Raw genomic sequence first — 13285 nt, 5'->3', positions numbered from 1 at the left:
GTTAAAGTCAATGTCTTTCTAAAAAACGTGCTGTATTTCCAACAGATTCCAACCTGATATAGGAAGGTTTGGATAAACTGATATGGTACATGGCTACGTGGATCCTTCTGATCCTAACATCTGTCTGTGCTAACAGCTAAACTAGAAAACACCTAGCCTGTTTCCACCTCCCTTGCACCAACAGAGAGCTTGCTTAGGGAGTTTCACGAACGTGAGCTGCTGAAGGAGCTTGTTACCTCCCGCAGCAGTGGCCATGGAAGACACAACCTCCAACAAAACACTGGTGAGCCCTCTTAGTGTCAGGGCAATGCTGCGGGCTGCCCATCGTGCCACGTCTGGGACAGAGAGGTGTCAGAAGAGGGATCTATTTCTAACTTGGCTTCAATCGCTGCTGTGACTTTCAATCCTATTACTCAGTGGGAGAAACATCAAAAGATAGATACGCACTTGAAGAAATTGCAAAATTTGTTCCACTTATATGTGGGAACAAATCTGCCACAGACCCAGATCGCTCTGGGGTCCCTGACAATGGACACGAACGGTGGGTGAGGCAGAGGAGAGGAAGAGCTGATCCCAAATATGCACATTTTCTGGATGTGCACTTCCCCCCAGCTCTCCCAACCGACTCACAGACATCTATGCCCAAGTCTTTGCAGAACAGGGGGACAAGTCCCAGAGGGAAGCTACCCCTGCGATCCTTTAATGCTTAACATGTTCTCTCAACAGCCTTAGTCTCCACATACAAAGCGCCTGAGTTTTTATTCTATTGCACAGAATCTTTTTTTTGCCAGCAGATAGAGAAAGATTGTTTCTAGGTGATAAAACTGTGTTAATTCCTGCAGCTCCACCTGGCAGAAACAGCAGGACACTTCAAACTATGGGGTTTGCATGGAAGACATTTACCTTACATGGGGCTTTAATGAACACAATAGCAAATGTCTTTTTATCTTCATCAAAGACCTGCTATCAACTCGAAATCCCATTAGCTTAATAAAATAGAAAAAGAAAAAAAAGAGAGAGAGGGTGGGGGTGGGGGAGTGCCCAGAACATCTTGTGTATTTATAGTCCCATTCAGCCCACCTGGAAGGGCTTGTTTATACCCAGGTAGAAAGCTGAGACTGATGCTAGGATTGGGAAAGACTCTTCTTCTGACCTAAAGAGACTAGATTTAGACACCTGTGGTACCTGAGTCGTACGTAAGTGCCAGAATGGGAAAGGTGGGGAGCGGAGCAAGTTTCCTCAAGAGCACGATTCAACCCAGTGGAGATGTGAGCTGTGATGTGGAGGACCCTCTCCTCCCTCGCCCGGAGAGAGCGCCTTGGGCACACACAGACCTTGTTGGGTGCCAACATGTCAGGGGATGCAGCAGCGCCTGGAGGAGCTGATGGCGGGGAGGCAGCTCCAGGTGACAACGCTTCCCCCCAGCGAGGCCGGGAGTGCAGAGGACACGACAGGGAAAACTGTGGACGTGACTGTGTTTTGCCCAAGCTCTTTCAGTTAGAGTAATCTTAGATAATGAGTGACAATAGCAGGTAATAAACAAATGCATAAATATCCAACCCTAAGCCTCCTGAGCTCCTTTGATCATGGCGAGCCGCACCATCAGACACTTGCAATGCTGCAAACCCTGCCAGGAGGCTGGAGGTGAGACACCAAAAACACACCATCAAGCATACCGTGCCTTATCTCAGTGAAAACTAATCTGTGCTAGCTGCTCTGCTGAAAAGCAAGCCACAGAGCAGGGGAAAGGAGAGCTCGTCCTCCAGAGCCAGTGCTCTGCCTGGGGACAAACACCGGCTGGCTGGCATTCCCGTCCCATGCACACCCTGGCTGCCACCGCATGGCGTGGGCGGGCATCCCGCCTGCCTGGCCGGCGCAGGCGAGCCAAGTTCTCTTGTGTTTAGGGCAGAGAGGACTCAAAGGCTAAATATCCTTCCTGGACAGGGACTACAGGGACAAACCATGATTTTGATTAGCAACTCCCGTGCTGCAAACTGATGCTTTCTCTAAAAATGCCAACGTGCACCATTAGAAGCGTATGATGCTTCTACCCCTCCCCAACCAGTCTTGTTAATAAAACACAAAGGCATCCTCTTAAGCGACCTTCCTCATGTAACTCCCCCTCAAGCCAACAGTAGCCAACTGCTAAAAATAGTTAAAGGTAAAAGCTGTTCCATGAAGGTCCTAAAGACGACAGCAGCGCTGCGTGCCTCAAAGGAATCGTTTGTCTATAACATCTCAAGCATTCAGACAGAGATGGACAGAGAGACGCTTGGCTTAATGGTCCTTCCCCTCTCCCCTCCCCTCCTTCTTGGAAAGAGTATTATGGTTGAACACTTTGCTCCAAGTACCTGTAACCGTCCCTGGCTTTAAATGCCTCTTTCCTCCAGGAATCATTCCAATGTAGGCCACTCTATTTATGCTGCTCTTCTGTAATCGGGGGATGAAAGAATATCGCTTGCAAGACACAACTGCTTGGTTCATAACCCATCTCCAGGCAGTGCCAACAATAGGACTGCTTACGGCTAATCCATTTACTTGGCTTACCTGTTATACTCCCATCCGTTTAATAAGTGCTACATGGCAGCCTCACTGAACTCGGAAACTGCTAAGTGACCCGTAGTAACCTCCCCTGTGCCACGTACTTGGAAAGCTGTGGATCTGAATTAAGACAGAAGCAAACCAAAATTGTCATGGAGCTTCCAGTGGCCTGCCAATGAGAGAATACACCTACGTCTTTCCCTGCATGGAGACAAGTGCTGTAACCATTAGTGGATGCAAGCACCTCCCTGTCCGTGGCTAACCTTCAAGGAACAGAAGCCAGACATGACACAAACAGCAGCTCCCTCTTCAACCTCTGAAAAAAATCCCATTATACTACACTCTGTCTCCTCTGGCTTTTTTACACCCTCATGCAGGCAGAAGAGGTTCCCAACGTGCTGCTGACCTCGCTGGTAAAAGGGCTTGTAGCTTCCTGCAACTGGCTCTGCTATGCCAGAGCTCACCATTTCCCTTCTCTTCAAGAGCTTCAGCACTACTTCCCTGTGCAAACTGCCATGCAAGGTAACGGGCGAATAAAAAGCAGCGGGAAATGGAGGCTGGAGCTTCAATGGTTTTAGAAGAGCTGCAGCTCCTGCATCTACAAACCATCATAAGGTATCAACTTTCCTGCCAGGAAAACGGTTGGCGAGGTGTATGTTTGAGGCAATTTTGGAAAGGGTCAATCCTTTACAAATGCAGTGACCAACCTGTGAAAAGCTTATTTTTCCAGCACATGCACAGCAGAGCAGGAAAGTGGATCAAGAATACAGAAAAAGGAATGGAAGACCCCCCATTAACCTCTGCCTACTGAATTCCACTAACTGTATAAAATAATATTTGTTCCTTTATGTCCCATGTAAACAAAAATCTTCGAAGAAAAAAAGTCCCAATTAGGAAAAGGAAATAATTTGTAGATAAGGGCTAATTTTCCTATCAAGACTGCAGAAATGCTCCGGAGCAAACACTAACGTGGAGTAGCAGCACTGCAGGCTATTGAGCAAAAGGAGAGCACATTCGTACCCCATCAAGACTGCAGAAATGCTCCGGAGCAAACACTAATATGTGGAGTAGCAGCACTGCAATAGCACTTTGCTATTGAGCAAAAGGAGAGCATATTCGTACCTTTAGCTTCACAATCAAACTGAATTCAAAGATCCTAAGTCCCTAGCTGTGAGAAGCAACTTATTCATCGTCCGGTGTACACAACACTTGACACTACAGAGGGCAGCTTGACTGGCCTTCACTATACATAATTATTATTTGTTAGACCTACAATTTATGCTGAACTAGCTTATTTCTTATCTTCCTCTACTCCTTTTAAATATTTTCTTCCCAATGAAACTCCTCGCGTTTGAGAAACCCTCACTACACTGCTTACAATCACTGTAATGTCCATAGGGCAGTTACACAAACGATGACTGTCCTCAATTTCCAGCTGTTTCTGAGAGATCAGTACTTTGTGAAACTTCTCCCCCATCATTTGGCAAGTGAAGGTCCGCTTCTGCTTTCTCTTGCTCTGGGAGATCAGATAAAGACCCCAGTTTCCTCCTACAGCCCCCCGTAGTATCTTCATTTTAACTGAACTGAGCTCCCCAGCATTTTATTTTGGTGAAAAATGCTGAAACATTTCACAACAGCAGCTTTTGCTCCTTTCACTGGACCGAAAATTTTAGTGCTTCCACTTTTTTCCAGATTCAGGCCAAAAATGTCAAGTCCAAAGCCCTCTGTGAAATGCAGATTTCTATTCCCCACCATGCCTCATTGCTAGAAAATGCCCCATGACAACCGCACCGGCAGGATGCCCCCGCACAGCAAGGCTCTTTCCACTGCTTCACCGACTGATCTGCGCAGGAACATCCCAAGTCCGGAGCCTGGTGTCAATCTCCAGATAACTATTATCAGCCAGGGAACGGATGGGGGAGAAGTTAGAGAGAATTTTCTAAAATGTAACATATTTCCCTCTCATCACATCACCTGGCACACCTATCTAGCATATAACCCTCCCAACTCTTGGAGCAGCTAAAAATAGACAATCCTACAGTCACTCAATGCACGAATAGTCGCCAACACATACCCTCCACACTTATCAAAAACAAGTAACACTTTGCAGTGCCTACAGATGGATGTGGAACTAGTACTTGATGGAACAATAAATAGGGTTTTAGAGAATTCTATTATTCCAAAAAGCTTAGAGTATCCATAATAGAAAAAAAAAAAAACGTAACGAGCAATACTTACGTAAGTGATATTAAGAAAAGTAAAGGACTACCAGAGAAAAGCCCCAAAAGACACATCTTTCAGGGAGGACAGGAGGAGTCCGATTGATTCAGATTATCTAAGAGAAGACCGAGAAGTGACCTGGTCATATGTACTTCTGACTATACGAAGATCTCTAGGAGCAGATATCAGATGAAGTTAGCACACAAAAATGGAATAAAAAAAAAAAAAAACCCAAACAGTGGCTTGACAAATTCAGAATGGAAAAGCAGTACCAAACTTATTATTAAAAAAAAAAGTAATTAACCACTGGAAAAACTTCCAAGAGGTTTATCATCTCAAGTCTTTAAATCAGGACTGGATGCCTTTAAAGTACCCTCAAGCTCGGCCAGAATTTATGGGCTTGATGCAGAAATTATTAGGTGAAATTTGATGTCCTGTATGTCACACAGACCTCAGACAATGAGCATAATGGGTCCCTCCAGCTTTAAAATCTATTAATTCTACTCTGTATGTGCTAGGAACTCAATTACATTTTGTAGCTAGCAAAACCTATACAAATATTATCATGTTGCTGCAAAACACAAGCTAAAGAAGAAACAGTTTAAAAGTCACAAAGCGTCGCAAAAGGAGGCTTCTTAGTCCACCTTAAGACAAAAGTGTGGTAATACATTTAAAAAAAATAAAAAAGACACTTTATAAAACTCATCTAGATCTAAGGCAATTTCTCCTCACATTACCCCAGTGGTAACACACAATTTTTTAAATAACATTTCTTGGGTAACGATTAGTATCAATAATTATAACAAAATGCATTCACCTATTTTCTGCACATGAATGGAAAAAAAAGAATAAAGGGAGGAGAATTCTCTTTTCAAATCCACCACCTGGACCTTAGTTGATAAGAAGTACTCTCTTTACAGATGCTTTATTCCAGCATGGAGAAAAAAATTCTTAGAGAATAAAATACTTTGAGTTGAAACAGCAATTTCCATTATTAGCACTAGCAGACGTTAGCAGTTACTGTCTTTCTCATCCTACTTTGTGCCTGGCCTGGATGAGGGACTCGTAGTGCTAGGTGCTATATGAATGCAGAATACCAAGAGATGCTCGCTCTCTCAAACCACTTATTTAGAGCAAGCTGTCTCTTTTCCATGTCTTGAGGAAATGCAGGTAGATGAGAGAAACATACTTTTCAGGAACCACAGCGGCACTTTGCATCACTCCAACGTCTCTCCCTTCCCCTTCGTCCCATCACCTCCCACCCCTTCTTGCTATAAGGTTGAACGGTACGTGCTTACTTACACTTGTGAGTTGATTAATCAAGGCTGCTGCTACATAAAATGAAGTAGATAGGGCTCCACCATATTCCTACATTAATGTCACTTCACTTAATCCGATCTCTTTATTATACTCAATCATTAGGCATAGTTTTCAAATTTGCAGCTAATTATTAATAGGAAGAATTTACTGGTGATTTTTTCCCCCCCCTAACAAAACAGAAAAAAAAGGACTAGTCTGTCTTTTTTTCAGAACAGACTTTTTCTTAGTAATAAAAAGGATCATATGACAACAGTTTTGCAGTGTATCGTGCAAGCTCTGTTGGAGTCAATCCAATTTCTATACAAGTGCTGCCATTTGGACAACAAAGCCGCCTTATTGAAACAGGCAGGCTTCATCTTAATTCTGGCACTACTGAATGGAGAGTACACACTAGCTGGGGAACAATGAACCAAGAAAAGAGTTACAAATCTCTCATGACAACTGCACGCCAAGGAAGAGAAGATGCATTATGATAGCCTTGTTTGCTCTGCTCCTTCCCCAGACCACTTTCAAACAAAGATGGCTTTTTTGCGCCCAAAACTGAAAGCTCTTTCCAGATTTTGCATGTGTATCTTCCAACCCCATCACCCATTCAGTGAGACCCTCCATTACAGTTCCACTCCTTGGACAAAGGTGAGAAAAAAGAGGCTCCCACCTTCCCACTCCCTTGCCTCTCCTCCCGTCCTCACCTGTCACCCCTGTTATTTAGAGCTATTTTCATGTTTAAGGCATATATAACCGAACTACTGTATTGTTCTGGGGAAAAAAAATATTTGCCCTTTATTTGATTTACATTACTTACTTCTCAGTGAAATTTAACTTCTGAATTCCTGAGATTTCCTGAAGTTTAGCTTAGTGCAAGAAGCCCTGCCTTGACCTTGGCTCCTGTGAGGAACGGGGGTAGCTTGGCTCACACTGGTTCCCAACTCATCTGGGGACACAAGCTGAAACTCCCCACATGACGTATTTTGATGCACCATTACATACAGCTGTAGAAATATATGCTAAATATATGCTAAAGTGTACAGGTAATGAGATATATTGTTCAATAGTGTCCATTAAATCCCTTCTAGAACAGGTTACAAAATGCTGTCTCCTACCTAGTGTTTCCTTCCAACATGCATTTTTAAGTGGGAGCAGAAGCAACCAATATAACTCCACAAAGGGGGGGGCGCGGAATTTCAAGGTGGCAGAAGATCACCTGCGCACCTCTTATTCGTGCCAGCAATTCTCACGTGGCCGCGTGTGACGTTACCGAGGGGAACACACGCTCCTAGGCAGAAAGGGTTGGTGACTCCAGGCCTGGCTCTCGCTTGCAGCAAAGCTTTTCCACTTTGCATTAGTTTGCACGGCAGGGAGACTCAGACTGCCTACGTGGGAGCAAACCAAATCTTTTCTCGCAATTCAAGACAATTTTACCAGTGTCTGCAGTAGTTCTAGAAAACACGGCAATGGGTATTTATCCCGACCAAGGATGATTACAGCTCTTCAGGCTGCTTGCTTATTGGTAGGGTAAAGGCAAGGACACATTTACACACATATAAACATACATACACACAGGAAGATAGGACAAAACCTTGTGAAACCTGAGAAACAGGCCAGCTCAGTCCATGAGCTTCAACGTAATGAGTTTCTTAAAACCTTTCAGGTATTTACTCTGGCAAATACAACCTGATAATAAAGGTATTTGTAATATAAATCAAATACAGGTGCATGCATGTTTTTTTTCTTTAATTAAAGCAATTACAATATTTTAAATATTCGAATATAAAGCTTTGCTTGGTAATTCTGGTAAGAAGTTCAGGAAAATACCAGCTTCAAAGACTCCCGGAGAGAAACACCAACTCATCACAAAATGCTAGGCATTTACAGAGACATTTTTCATTGACAGCAGCAACAGCTTTTTCTTCATATCCCAGTAAAAGCCAACATGAGTTGAGAGACTAACTCTTCTAGTACACTTGAAAGTCTCCTCCTCACTGTTCAAATGGAAACACTGGAAAGCAGGTTTTAAAATTAAAAGGCATTTAAATTAAAGCCATTTCTGTCACACCTGGTTTCAGAAACCTACTAATTCTAATGCTGATTTATACAAAGCGTCCCTTGGGAAGGGGGGATGGAGGGTCAAAAGCAGGACTGGTACCCTTTACATGCCCACACATACAAGATGGGAAGGAGAAAGATCCGGCACTTTCTTTACCTTATTAATAAATAGCTTTGAATTCTCACTCAGCAAAAAGGAATTAATATTTCTCCAGTGGATTGCAGCGTCTTGGCAGCAAACACAGAATGCAAGTTTAATCTTTCTAGACCAAGTCCTCAAGCTTGGATGATGTGAATGAAAATATGCAAAGGGAGTTTTTCTCTCTGCAAATAATTGCATGGGAGGGAGATGAAGCAAGTCACAGACCTAATGAGCAGATTTGCTCAGCTCAGCCATTTTGCTGTCCGACGAGGGAAGCACAGCTTTTGTTTGCTTTGACAAAATGGGATTACTGCTCAAGTGTCTTCTGAGACTAGGAACCTGGGTCCACAGCCTACAACAACCCCTGCTCACCTGCCTCTAACCTGAGTTACTGAAAGATGGGGAAAGTTAAAAGCCCTGGAAGCCGGGAAATTTTGAGAACATCAGAAAGAGGTAAAAAAGTAAAAAGTCCAGTCACTCAAAGTACCCAGAGAAGCCCCTGGTGCTAGAAGGGATGTGTAGGAGCATGCGGTGCAGGCCAGGGGATGTCCTCCAGTATCGCTAGAGCAATGGGCACAGCGAGACAACAGCAGAGCAGGCTGTGCCTAACAGGTCCTCTCACCAAAACTAAATTACAAAATACAATGCAAAAGGTACCCTAAAGCAATAATCACCGATCTGCTAATAAAGGCAAAGGTTGACTATGTTCAAAAAGCTGCTAGACCAGCTACATGAAGATCTCAACTCTCCACTGAACACTTTGCTTGAAGACCACAGCTAAAGCTGGCCGACATAAATCAGTCAAGAGTTCACCTTTCCGTCCGTCGGAGCCGGTGCTCACAGTGCTTAGAAACCCATAAATAGAGGTAAAACACACTGCAAAGGGCATGGATATCAAAAAGACAGTTGACGTCTCCAGCAGCTCTCAGGGATACTGAAAGCCCCACAGGAACCCGCCTTTGACTCCCAGAAAGTACATCAGTACCGACATGATTTGTGTCCAAAGGCTTGGACTGCTCTGGGAAAAATCTCCAAGCAGCTCTCGTCTCAACTGTGTCAACCCTATTAGAGAAAAAACGCAATTATCCAAGGAGTCCATCACAAGTTCTAACTGAGAAAAGTTGCTGATGAGAGAAGATACCAGGTCCTTTAATTCTAGAAATAAAGAATGTGCTTTTGTAAGAAAAATCTACTAACTTGCTCCCTAAAACTTTTGACCAAAGCTCCGAGAGAGGCAACTGAGTGGTGAACACAAGCACCTCCCTCATCACTGTTCAACACATTTAAATCCATAGGTAATCACTGATAAAATATACCAGATCTTGAACTCAGTTCTGCTTGTAACTTCTAAAAAAAACCAGAAAATAAAGAACACCTTGCAAATTTATCATAACAAGCGCCTAGAGAAGAGGGTTCAGGGTACAAGGTTACAACTACCGCCCATCCTTCAAGCAAAGGAAGATGGAAGGCGATTGCTGTGGAGTCAGCCCTGTTGTCCTTCATTCAGGTGCCAGCTATTGAGAAATGCAATGCAATTCAAAATATTCAACGAAGAGAGTTTGTATACTCTTATCTGATTATCAGGTGTCTTAAGATTACATGTAAATAATCAGATTAACAATGCAAAAGGAAGGAAATACAGCTTTGGCATAGGGGTTTTTTTTGGTGATCTTTTTTGTTAAAGTATCATGAAGGCACAGATAAATTTCCAGCACAGTAATACTGGAAATCTCCTTCATCTGATTCAGGAATTCCAGAAAGGAAAAGAAGAAAAAAAAGCTGTAAATAAGGAGACATCTAGAAGTGCCCAGTCTATTCAAGGGAACTTTTAAAATTCAAGAACCAGCTCTTTTAAATCTTCTGCATTTGACTTTGTTTCCAGCATTATAAATCCAGCCCAACTGACGGAAAATGAACACAGATTTAGAAAGAAGTGCTGGGGAAATAAGATGAGGTCCTTTACGTTTCCCAAGTGAGGAGAGGTCACTCTCTAAAACAATGTAAAATACGGTATTAATTTCAGTCAGCTTGTCATAACACACTGAAAGTCTGAGCTACTTTCCAGCAACACTACTTTCCAGCAACACACTGAGCCAAACTGAAAACAATAATAACAGAAGTCCAACTCCCAAACGACGTTCTTCTCGAGCGTGGAGGCTCCTGACACAGAGAAGGAGGCGGCAGAGCCTTTCGACAGCAAATGAGCCAGCTTTTGTGCTGCCTTAACACGACCGTCGTCCACGCACAGACGTGTCCTGCTTGACTGCAGAACCGTCCTAAGTCACAGTGATGTCCCCTCGTCTTGTCCCTTCCTGTCTCGAGAAGAGGATGCTTCTGGGAAAGCGCCCAGCTTCTTGGACAGAACTTGTTGAAGCACAGCCTAAAACCTCTCCCCATACCCAGCCGTACTGACTCTGATGGAGCAACTGTCACGCTAAAGCAAGAGTTTGTAAAATGATGCCTGAACGTGGTAACTGAAAAAAAAATATTTCTCAATATGTTTTTTCATTGTTTGGGAAAGTTGTTCACACTGTTCCTTAAGACTCTGTGGAAAAACAGAATTGTAGTCCAAAATTAATGTCACATTATGACATTAACTCAATTTTCATTCCCTCCTTTCTGAGTCAGAAGACACAGCAGAACATCCTGCATTAAACCAAAAATATATGGAATATTAGGTACATGTAAGACTTCTCTGGCATAATCCTGCATCTGTATTTGAATAAAATCAAAATGACAAGTATGCAATTACAAATTAATTTTCCCTTTTTCCTGCTTATAATCCAAATAACTCCTGTCAGGCAGCAAACTATGACCACCATGCGCACACGGCTAATGAAACACCCCCCCCAAAAAATAATCACTGGAAACAAAGAAAAGGGAGAGGTTACTGGAGGGCAAATAAACCTAACGACTGAGAAGTACCTAAATTAAGCAAGGGGTTTACAAAACTGTTCTCAAGTCCATTCCATTAAATCTGAATTCTGAAATGATTTCTGCTGAGGAGGAACCATTCCACCTAGTGTATTATTCAATGATATAATTATTAATACATCTTCATTGGGGTATGGAGAAGTAGCTCCTGACCAAAACAGTGATCCAATGGTAACGGCAACCTAGTAATATTTGCTATAGGAAAATGATGCACAAAATACATGGCTGGTTGCATGTTTGCTCTGAATACACCTAATTGCCTACAACAGAATGAAATTTTTAAGATATTGCAAAGGAAACATTCGGGTTTTTGAGTTACCTGCCTGGACTCTGCAATAAACGGAGCCTTTTGGTCACTTGGCTCAGCCTGACCCCGGCAGCTCCCACCTGAGGGAGGATAGCTATAAATCACACCCTGCGAGACCGTGCCAACATCCTCCATCTTCAAATGGCCTGGTAGGATCACCCCGTACCTGGCAACACTTGCAGGATCACGTACGCAGTTGCCTCTCAAACCTTAGGATTTAAATTTTGCTGGCCCGACATGCAAGGAAGTCAGAAAACCTCCTGAAACGTGCGGCCTCCGAGCAAAACCACTTCCACAACGTGGAAGAGGCTGGGAGGAGAGAGGAACGGCTTCGGTCTTGCTCATCTTGCAGAATACTGAACGACCTTAATTGCTTCACGTATTAGAGACAATAACGAAGGATCTGACTTGACTCTATGTGGAAGCACAAGCACTAAGTTGAAACAAACTCTCGGGCTGAAAAGAATAAACACAACTGCCTTAATAAAATACTAACTGGAGGTAGCAAAGGCAGGCAAAGGTGGGAAGATGAACTGTGTCCCAGCACCATAAAGAAATATTTATTTCTAAAGGAAGAGGTTTGCTTTCCCCAGGTGGCTGAGGGAAGAAGAGGCAGAAAGTTCCTAAAAGACAGGTTGCCTTTGATCCTCTTAATCCACTAGATAAAAAACAATTTAATTTATTTTCGCCAGAGGTTTTGGGAGCATCTGTATCTTGGCTAGCTTTAAAATACTTAAAAAACAATTCAGTCCCATCTCTTGCTATTTATTCCTTTAAATGACAGCGTTAGGTACAAGAGGCTAGTTCCTGCAGCCAAAAGGTATTTAAACGCAGACATGCTACCTGATTGAAGTATCACATATATTTACAATCTTCTCTTTACAGCTCTCCAGTCCCTGACTTGGACATCTCCCCACGGGAAGAAAGGAATCCTGAGGAAGACGGGAAATCCCCACCACCGGTCTCCCAAACGGCTGCAGAAGTCCTGGTGGACACAGCACTCGTCCTCAGCATCCACCCAGACTCAAGCGTACCAGCACCAATGTGTTTTACATGATGGGGCCAGGTCGTCCTGGCAGCTCAGGGTGGGGGGTCTTCGCCCACAAGAAGGAAAGACATAGCAGCCACTAATTATCATTTTGCCGTCATAAACCTTCTGCCGTTGATTTGGCCGATTTTCACATTAATTCATGCTGTTTTAAACAGGGAAGGACTCAAGTTCACCGAGCTGAGCAGTAAGGGCAGGGTGAAATATTTCCCTGGCTTCGGCTGATAACGTGTAGAGCCAACATCTGGAGAAGAAGCCTGGCCTCGCAAGAAACTGCGTCGGGAGCATGCCAGCCCAAGACGCCTCTGTCCTCACACCCCAAAGGCTGGTCATTGTCTCCCGTTTACAATTCGCCACCCCCTGCAGTGACAGCCAGACCCTCAGCCTTAGTGAGTGCTCCCCTAACCTTGCTGAAGCTACGCCTACACACCATGCTGCTGGAAGCCACAGCAGGTTGCTGAGACCTGAAATACCCAGCCAACAGGGCTAGCCAGGAGGCAGCTAGCAAGGGAAGGAAGCCCCTATGGAAAGGGGAATGGGGGTGGGTATTTCATACGCCACCACGACAGAGCAGTACATATACGAGTGAGCATATGCTGGCCCCTCGCATGACAGAGTGCTAGGGAGTACACATCCTTTTCCTTTGGTTGCTCCTAGCAGAAGTGGAGAGACGCGAGCAGAGGGGATGGAAAGCTGCAAGCATCCCGGCTAAAGCTGCTCTGCCCAGCCT

This window comes from Pygoscelis adeliae, unplaced genomic scaffold (genome assembly GCF_000699105.1).
Source record: "Pygoscelis adeliae isolate BGI_AS28 unplaced genomic scaffold, ASM69910v1 Scaffold206, whole genome shotgun sequence".
NCBI lineage: Eukaryota > Metazoa > Chordata > Aves > Sphenisciformes > Spheniscidae > Pygoscelis > Pygoscelis adeliae.
This window is presented reverse-complemented; position numbering follows the sequence as displayed.